This window comes from Perognathus longimembris, chromosome 17, assembly GCF_023159225.1.
Source record: "Perognathus longimembris pacificus isolate PPM17 chromosome 17, ASM2315922v1, whole genome shotgun sequence".
NCBI lineage: Eukaryota > Metazoa > Chordata > Mammalia > Rodentia > Heteromyidae > Perognathus > Perognathus longimembris.
In genome coordinates, this window is record NC_063177.1 from 27,460,880 (window position 1) to 27,470,168 (window position 9,289).

Consider the following 9,289-nt stretch of genomic DNA (forward strand, 5'->3'; position numbering starts at 1 on the left):
ACATAGAGAAGGGAATGGAGGAAGCTGCTGGAACAGAAAGGATCTGGAAACTTACTATCCGCTGATAAGCATAGTATCCTTTTTCTCAAGTGTGCTCTGGTAAAGTATTCTAAAGTAGGGCAACCTTTGAGCCTTACATGGCAGTCAGTTTCAAGAAAAGGACAGGAGTTTGAAATTTTCTTTCAATAGTCTACTGGGGAAAAAAGCACATATCTAAACAATAGTAAAAGCAAATAAAAATACATTTAAAAACTAAAGAAATAAAATGCAGTATATGCAGGTTGTTTTTCTTGAGGTATCTATATAAATTTAATCACCTGCCCCAAAGTACTCTTGTTAGGTTAAAACAAAATCCTTCCTAGCAAGCTAGGTGTATGGCATTATAATTTCTGAAAAAATACAATGCCTACCTTCATGTATGAAAAATGGTAGCAAATGATTTACTCTGTGTGTGTGTGTGTGTGTGTGCGCGCGCGCGCATGCGCGCGCTTCCTAGAGCTGAACTCAGGGCCTAGGCAATGTACCTGAGCCAGTTTTTGCTCAAGGTTGATACTCTACCACTTGAGCCACACAACTCCCATTCTAGCTTTACTTTTCTCTTTTCTTTCTTTCTTTCTTTCCTTTTTTTTTTGATGGTAGTTAATTGGAGATGAGTCTCATGGACTTTCTTGCCTGGGCTGGCTTCCAACGGCAATCCTCGGATCTCAGCCTCCTGAGTAAGAAAAGACATGAGACACCAGAACCAGACTGATTTACTCTTTATAATATCTTATGTAAGAACCAACTTGAGGGGAGTTAAAAATTAAATAAAAAACCAGGTGCCAGTGGCTCATGCCTCTAATCCTAGCTACTCAGCAGGCTGAGATTTGAGGATCATAGTGCAAAGTCAGCCCAGGCAAGAAAGTCCATGAGACTCTTATCTCCAATAAACCACCAGGAACCCAGAAGTGGTACTGTGGCTCAAGTGGTAGAGCATGAGCCTTGAGCTGAAGAGCTCAGGGACAACACCCAAGCCCAGAGTTCAAGCCCCACAACCAACAAATAAATAAATAATAGTTAACTACAACCATCAAAGATGTTTTGCCCTGGCCTTGCTCTAACTAAATTCTTTTTTTTTTTTTTTTTGGCCAGTCCTGGGCCTTGGACTCAGGGCCTGAGCACTGTCCCTGGCTTCTTCCTGCTCAAGGCTAGCACTCTGCCACTTGAGCCACAGCGCCGCTTCTGGCCGTTTTCTGTATATGTGGTGCTGGGGAATCGAACCTAGGGCCTCGTGTATCCGAGGCAGGCACTCTTGCCACTAGGCTATATCCCCAGCCCCTCTAACTAAATTCTTTATTCTCAGTTCAAAGCTAATTTTACAAACAACCCATGAGTATGCATAGTAGGATGAGTGAGATTTCCTTCAACTTCTACACAGATAGGTCCACATAGATGTGCCATGATCTGCTGTATGCTTTGGTTTCCTTCACAAGGAGGCCTTTCCTGACCATGCCACCTAAAAAGAGTATCTCATCACTATTCATACCTCTTCTTTATTTTTGTTCATATCATTGATTACTATCTGGTATTATATTGAATATTTTGTATTTACTTGTCATTTATCTCCCCTAATTGTATTTAAGTTTCTTTAGGGGAGGGGACAGTAAAGTGCTAGCCTAACATGCATAGGCCCTGTATTCAGTTCTCAAGACTAAAAGAAAGAAAAGAAACTTATGTATGTGAAAGGACTGTCTTTATTGGGTCTTGTATTAGTCAGCTTTTCATTACTGTAACAAAACACCTGAGACAATACATTTATAAAGAGAAAGATCCTAGGTTCAACCCTAGCACTGAAGTAAATGGTGCTTTACAGGCTGAGCATTTATTGGTCACAGAGCACTTGCCTAGCATGCTTGAGGAACCTGGTTTCCATTCCCAGAACAACAGCACAACTTAAAAAGGTTGAGTCTACATTTGAAGTACCCAGATCTTGGGAATATATCAGGCCAGTAAATCAGGCCCATGCTGGGACATATTGAACAAGAATAATTGGTGTCTCTGGTTCCAGTGGCTCATGCCTATAATCCTACCTACTCAGGAGGCTGAGATTTGAGGATCCCAGTTCAAAGCCTGCCTGGGCGGGAAAGTCCATGAGACTCTAATCTCCAAGTAATCACTGAAAAAGTTGGAAGTGGTGCTGTAGCTCAAGTGGTAAAGTGAGCCAAAGGAGCTTAGGGACAGCGTCCAGGCCCAGAATTCAAGGCCTAGAACTGGCACACACACACACACACACACACACACGCACATGTGCACGCGCGCACGCACGTGTGCACACACACAGAATAATGGATGTCATTGATATGCATTCACCTCTAAGATGGGCCACTCTTTTAAGGTTCTCTGGATAAAAAATTTAACTTCAATTCCTATCTGAAACCTAGCCCCATTTCCTGCAAATTAAAAATGCAACTGGATCATTTACATATCTCCTAGAAACCAAGGAGTTTTTATGTTATACCTGAAGTAATTTGGATGATGTTGTGGGTTGAGGTGTTTTTTTTTTTCTTTTTAAAATAATCAAGTCATCCTATCACTTCAAGGTGATAATTTTCTCAAGTATGCTCTCCTTGAAACCATTGGGTTTTATTTAGTATCCTACAGGGAAGAACTTTGACTCCTAGAGAAAAAATCTGAAAAAAAAAAAAGTGGGCATCTGTTATCTGAAGAGGAGTCTTTCTGACCCTTTTGTTTTGGAAGCCATCATCCACTCTATGGGATTCTGGTAGAACAATCTTCCACTCCATGGTGGGCCTGTCAGAGACAACCTGTATTCTTCTTTCTTCCTTCTTTCTTCTCACAGATACTAGCCCAAATCCCCAGATACACAAGTGGTTTACATAGAGAATTGCTCCAGGATCTGAAATAGTGATTCAACTATTTGTTCCTTTTAGCATTTCATTTTTTTTTTTTTTTTTTTTTTTGGCCAGTCCTGGGCCTTGGACTCAGGGCCTGAGCACTGTCCCTGGCTTCTTCCCGCTCAAGGCTAGCACTCTGCCACTTGAGCCACAGCGCCACTTCTGGCCGTTTTCTGTATATGTGGTGCTGGGGAATCGAACCTAGGGCCTCGTGTATCGGAGGCAGGCACTCTTGCCACTAGGCTATATCCCCAGCCCCTTAGCATTTCATTTTTGAGTTCTTTATATATTTTAGATATTAGTCCCCTGTCAGGTGAACAGCTGGCAAAGATTTTCTCCCATTCTGTTGGCTATCTCTTTGTGCTGATAATTATTTCCTTTGATGTGTAAAAGTTTTTTGAGATTTGATGAAATCCCATTTATATCAAGTCTGGCTATTATTTCCCGAGCTATTAGAGTCCTATTTAGAAAACTGTTGGGTATAGGGCCTCCTGCTGATAATCCTGGATGATTGAGATGCAGAGATTGGGAAGATCATGGTTTGAAGCTATTGAGATCCATCTTACTAAGTAAACTGGGCATGATGGTACAGGCCTGAGATTTAGCTGCACTGGAGGAAGAGGTAGGACTGATGTCTGGCCCAAGATAAAAAACAACAACAACAAAAAAAAAAACAACCAAAAAACAGGAACCCCTAACTGAAAAATAACTAAAAGCAAAAAGGGCTGAGGGTGAAACTCAAGTGGCAGATCACTTGCCTAGGGAACATAATGTGCTCAGTTTAAGCCCTGGTATGGAAAAAAAGAAAAGTTGTTACAACTGTTGCCTGTGAAGGCTATACCTTATATTGTTTTCTCAATGTTTTCTTCTAGTAGTTTCAAAGTTTCAAGTATTGAATTAAGGGCCTTGATCTATTTTTATTTTTTTTAAGTGAGACATTACACTGGAGGTAACATTCAGGGCCTTGGGCTTCATAAACTAAGCTAATCACACTCTCATTTTGAGTTTATTTACTTTTTGTCAGTTGTGGGGCTTGAATTCAGAACCTGGGCAGTGTCCCTGAGCTCTTCAGCTCAAGGCTAGTACTCTACCTCTTTGAGCTACAGTGCCACTTCCAGTTTTCTGGTTGTTATTAGAGATAAGAGTCTCACAGATTTTCCTGCCCAGGCTAGCTTTGAACCCAGATCCTCAGATATCAACCTCTTGAATAGCTAGGATTACAGGAGTGAGCTACTAGCAACCAGCTTGAATTTTTTTATAAAATGAGAAATAGAGATCTCACTTCAGTCTTGTATGTGTAGATATTTGATTTCCTCAGTACCATTTGTTACTGAAGCTGCCATTTCTCTTCAATGGATATTTTTAACCATTGTCAAGAATCAGATGTCTGTGAGCTTATTCCTAGATCCTTTATTCTGTGCCATTGGTCTACATATCTATAATTATGCCATACCATGCTCTTCCTGTTACAATGGCTCAGTAGTATAATTAAACTCGGTGTTATGACACCCTCAGCATTACTCCTTTTTTTTTCTCTCAGAATTGTGCTTTAAATTTTAGATTCTTTTTTCTAGTTCAGTGAAGCATGTCATTGGAATTTTGGTGGAGATTGAATTCAATCTACACATCTCTTTTTTGCAACATGGCCATTTGTTACTATAGCCTGGTTTTTGTTTGTTTATTATTATTATTTTTTGCCAGTCCTAGGGCTTGAACTCAGGCCCTGGGCACTGTCCCAGAGCCTCTCTGTAGTCAAGGCTAGAGCTCTACCACTTGAGCCACAGCACCACTTCCAGCTTTTTCTGCTACTGAGAAATTGAACCCAGGCCTTCATGCATGCTAGGCAAGCACTCTACCACTAAGCCACATTCCCAGCCCTGTTTATTTATTTTTCTTCTTGCATTAATTCTATATCTGTTTCTTGGTCCTATATATTCACTTTGATCTCTGTTTTTCATGAGAACTTTCTCACCTATTTCTAGTTAGGCAATACAAAACTGAGAAAATAGCCAGACACTGGAGGCTCACACCTGTATTCAGAAGGCTGAGATCAGAGGATCAAAATTCAAAATCAGCTCAGGTAAGAAAATCTATGAAACACTTATCTCCAATTAACCATCAGAAAACTAGAAGTGGCACTGTGACTCAAAATGGTAGAGCACTAGCCTTGAGCAAAAAGAGCTCAGGGACAATGCCAGGCCCTGAGTTTAAGCCTCACAACCAATAAAAACAAACAAACCAGACAATATGATTGACAGCTCTATCTGAGAGTACAAGACATAAGACTTTTCAAATGCTCACCTTTACTCATAAGGGGATTGAGTAAAATGTTAATTTCACTGGAGGATTCTTCCCTCCAAATTGTCTTATGTATAGTGTGGTTGCCAGGATTTATACAGGATGCTTCAGTTTCAAGGTGGATCTACCTTAATGTTAATTACAGTCAAGCTTCTCCCTGAAGCTGATACATTTTTACTTTGCATAACAAAATCAAATTAGTCAACAGCTGTCTGGTGTAATTTCTATCATAAAAGTGCTTATATTTGGAGAGTTGGAAAAACTAGACTTAATTACAAAGTACATATATACCAACTGTTATGAGTTAGAAAACAGTCTGGACTCCTTGCTTTTGGTACAACAACACATTCTTTAGGAAAATATAAACAAAAAAAATGGACTGGTAGCAGTTACGGATTTTTTTTTCCAGTCCTGGGGATTGAACTCAGGGCCTGGGCACTGTCCCTGGCTTCTTTTTGCTCAAGGTTAGCACTCTACCTCTTGAGCCACAGCGCCACTTCTGGCTTTTTCTATTTATGTGGTGCTGAGGAATCGAACCCAGGGCTTTGTGCATACTAGGAGCTTCTACCACAAAGCCACATTCCCAGCCCCTGAACAATTTTTTTTTTAATCTAGTGAGAACTGACTGAGCACAGCTGCAGGAAGACATGTGTGCAATTGCCTGAGAAGGAATAAATCCAACACATGCTTGGATACTTAGGCTCTTAGGAGCCAGTGGAACTATCCCATGCATAGAGCTGCATTGGGTTGCTGCCTCCAGCTGGGAGCAGTCTTGTAAATTTACCCAAAAGTGCTACTACTCAACTATTCCCATTGTCTTTGCATGACATGACATGAACAGGGCTGGGAAGCCATATTCTACTTGAGTATTTCTTTTTTGTTGGTGGTGGTGATTGTAGGGCTTGAACTCAAGGACTGGGTGCTGTCCTTGAGCTCTTTTGCTCAGGGCTAGTCCTCTACCACTTTGAACCACAGCGCCACTTCCAGTTTTTGAGTGGTTAATTGGAGATAAGAGTCGGGGAGGGGGTGGGGCTGGGAATATGGCCTAGTAGCAAGAGTGTGTGCCTCATATAAACGAAGCCCTGGGTTTGATTCCTCAGCACCACATATATACAGAAGGCCAGAAGTGGCTCTGTGGCTCAAGAGGCAGAGTGTTACCCTTGAGCAAAAAGAAGCCAGAGACAGTGCTCAGGCCCTGAGTCCAAGATGCCGGACTGGCCAAAAAAAAGAGCCTCACGGGAAACCATGCAACCTATGTTCTTTGGGTCTGGTTTACTTCACTTAATATAATTTTTCCCAAGTCTTTTCATTTCCTTATTAATGCTACAATATCATTCTTTCTGATGGATAAATAAAATTCCATTTTGTGTGTGTATATATATGTGTGTATATATATGTGTGTGTGTATATATGTGTGTGTATATCTCACATTTTCTTGATCCATTCATCCACTGAGGGTTATCTGGATTGATTCTATATCTTGGCTATATTTTTTTAAATGCTGCAATGAACATGGTTGTGCTGGTAATTTTAGTGTGACCTTGTTCGTGGTCTATTGGGTAAATGTCCAGGAATGGAATTGCTGGGTCATAGGGAAGCTCTATGTTTAGTCTTTTGAGGAGCCTCCATACTGATTCCCAGAGTGATTAAACAAGTTTACATTCCCATCAACAGTATAATGGCATTCCCTTTTGGCCACACCCCTGCCAGCATCTGTTATTATTAGTTTTCTTGATAATGGCCATGCTAACTGGGGTGAGGTAGAATCTCAGTGTTGTTTTGTTTTGCATTTCTTTTATGCCCAAAGATGTTGAACATTTCTTCATGTGTTTATTGGCCATTCTGACTTCTTTTCTTTTTTTCCCCTTGGTTGCAGTTTTTTATTTTTGGTCCTTTTGTCTTGTATGTAAATTTATCTGTCTTGGGGAGAGTAAGGGGGACCGCAGAAAGGGTGGGACAAAGGGTGAACTAATTCAGCAGTGATACTCACTAGACATATGTTCAAAATGAACTATATACTTGCGGGGAGGTGACACTGTTCAAAAAGAATCATAGTCATTACCTGACTTATGTAACTGTAACCTCCCTGTATATCACCTTTACCATAGCAATAATAATACATAAAATAAAACCACTCTCAGTTTAAAAAGAAAGGAAGGAAGGAAGGAAGGAAGGAAGGAAGGAAGGAAGGAAGGAAGGAAGGAAGGAAGGAAGGAAGGACAATCTCATGGGGACTTGTCTGTCCAGGCTGGCTTTGAACCATGATCCACAGATCTCAGCCTCCTGAGTAACTAGGATTATGGGCGTGAGCCACCAGCACCCAACAACTATCTCCAGTATTTTGTTGTAGCAACAGAAAACTGACTTTACTACTTCTCTAGTATTGTTTTTTTTACCAGTCCTGGGACTTGAACTCGGGGCCTGGGCACTGTCTCTGAGCCTCTTTGTGGTCAAGGCTCTAGCACTTGATCCATAGTGCCACTTCTGGCATTTTCTGTTTATGTGGTACTGAGGAATTGAACCCAGGGTTTCATGCATTCTAGGCAAGCACTCTACCACTAAGCCACATTCCCAGCCCCTCTAGTAAAAATTTTGAAAAACAACAATAGTGAATATAGTGGCAATCCTGGTATTATGGAAAATACTTGAAACACTGAAGAAATAAATAAGATCCTATCTTACTCTCAGAGAGCATATTGTTTAGGAAAAATAAAAGTTTGGAATAATCCAAATTCACTTTACTCTTCATAGGTTTGTTAATGTTTGGTAATAAGAAAAGACCAATTCTTTACTTTTCTTATTTGGTCTTTTAATATTTTGTCCTGTCCATTTATCTTTATTTACGAATGTGCCATAGAATTTGGAGAGGGGAAAACAAATGTCCTTTACCCTCAGTGAATAAAATAAAACAATTAGAACCTTAATTTTCATCTTTAAAACAACTCTATCAATGATAACCTAGTTTTGATGGCCTGGTATTTAACAGACAGCTGCCTTTATTTTACATGGAATTGCTTTTGTAGTGGAAGCTCTTCTCAGTGAACACCTTGCTTGTGAAATAAGAAAGCCAATTTGATGGTTGAATATTCATCTGATGAGTTGGATGGTGCCAAGATAATTTAGGTCAATAGAAAAAAGTTCTAACATGTTTCTCACTTAGCTAATTCTCAAAGTTGACAATGACTCCTACTTATGAGAGCTACCCACAAAAAAATTCCATAATTAGTTTTTTTAAACTGTAAATTTTACCCAGAACTCATAATTTAAAACATCACTAATTATACAAAATAAAATGAAGTGGCTGTATCTAAATAGATTTCAAAATTATCTTCTCAATGTGAATGAGCAATTATACCTACTTATCTAATTATTAAAAATAACACATAATAACATTGTCTTTCAGGCAGTATTAAAATAAGTAGGGCTATTTTCTAGATAGAATAAAGAATAAATGGGAGACTTTTGCAGACTCCAAACTTCATCTTTTCATAAGTTATTGGGAAATATTATCTCTAGAGAAGATTTTTAAATTAAAGTAACATCTGACTCAAATATATCAAATTTACATATGGAGGGGAGGGGGAAATGAGGGACGAGGTAATAAGAAATGTATGTAACAGTACAAGAAATGTATTCAATGCCTAATGTATGAAACTGTAACCTCTCTGCAATTCAGTTTGATAATAAAAATATTAAAACAAACAAACAAACAAACAAACAAACACACAAACACAGGGGCTGGGGATATGGCCTAGTGGCAAGAGCACTCGCCTCGTATACATGAGGCCCTGGGTTCAATTCCCCAGCACCACATATACAGAAAACGGCCAGAAGTGGCGCTGTGGCTCAAGTGGCAGAGTGCTAGCCTTGAGCAAAGAGAAGCCACAGACAGTGCTCAGGCCCTGAGTCCAAGGCCCAGGACGGGCAAAAAACAAAACAAAACAAAACACACAGATACTGTGAGGCAGACTGTAACTCCATTGGCCACCTGCGTGTGACCTGGCATGCTCTGTAAGTGTTGTAACCCCATTGGCCGCCAGCATGTGGCAGCTTTGACTATGTGATGTTTGCCTTTATAACTAGGCCTGGAAGGCCGC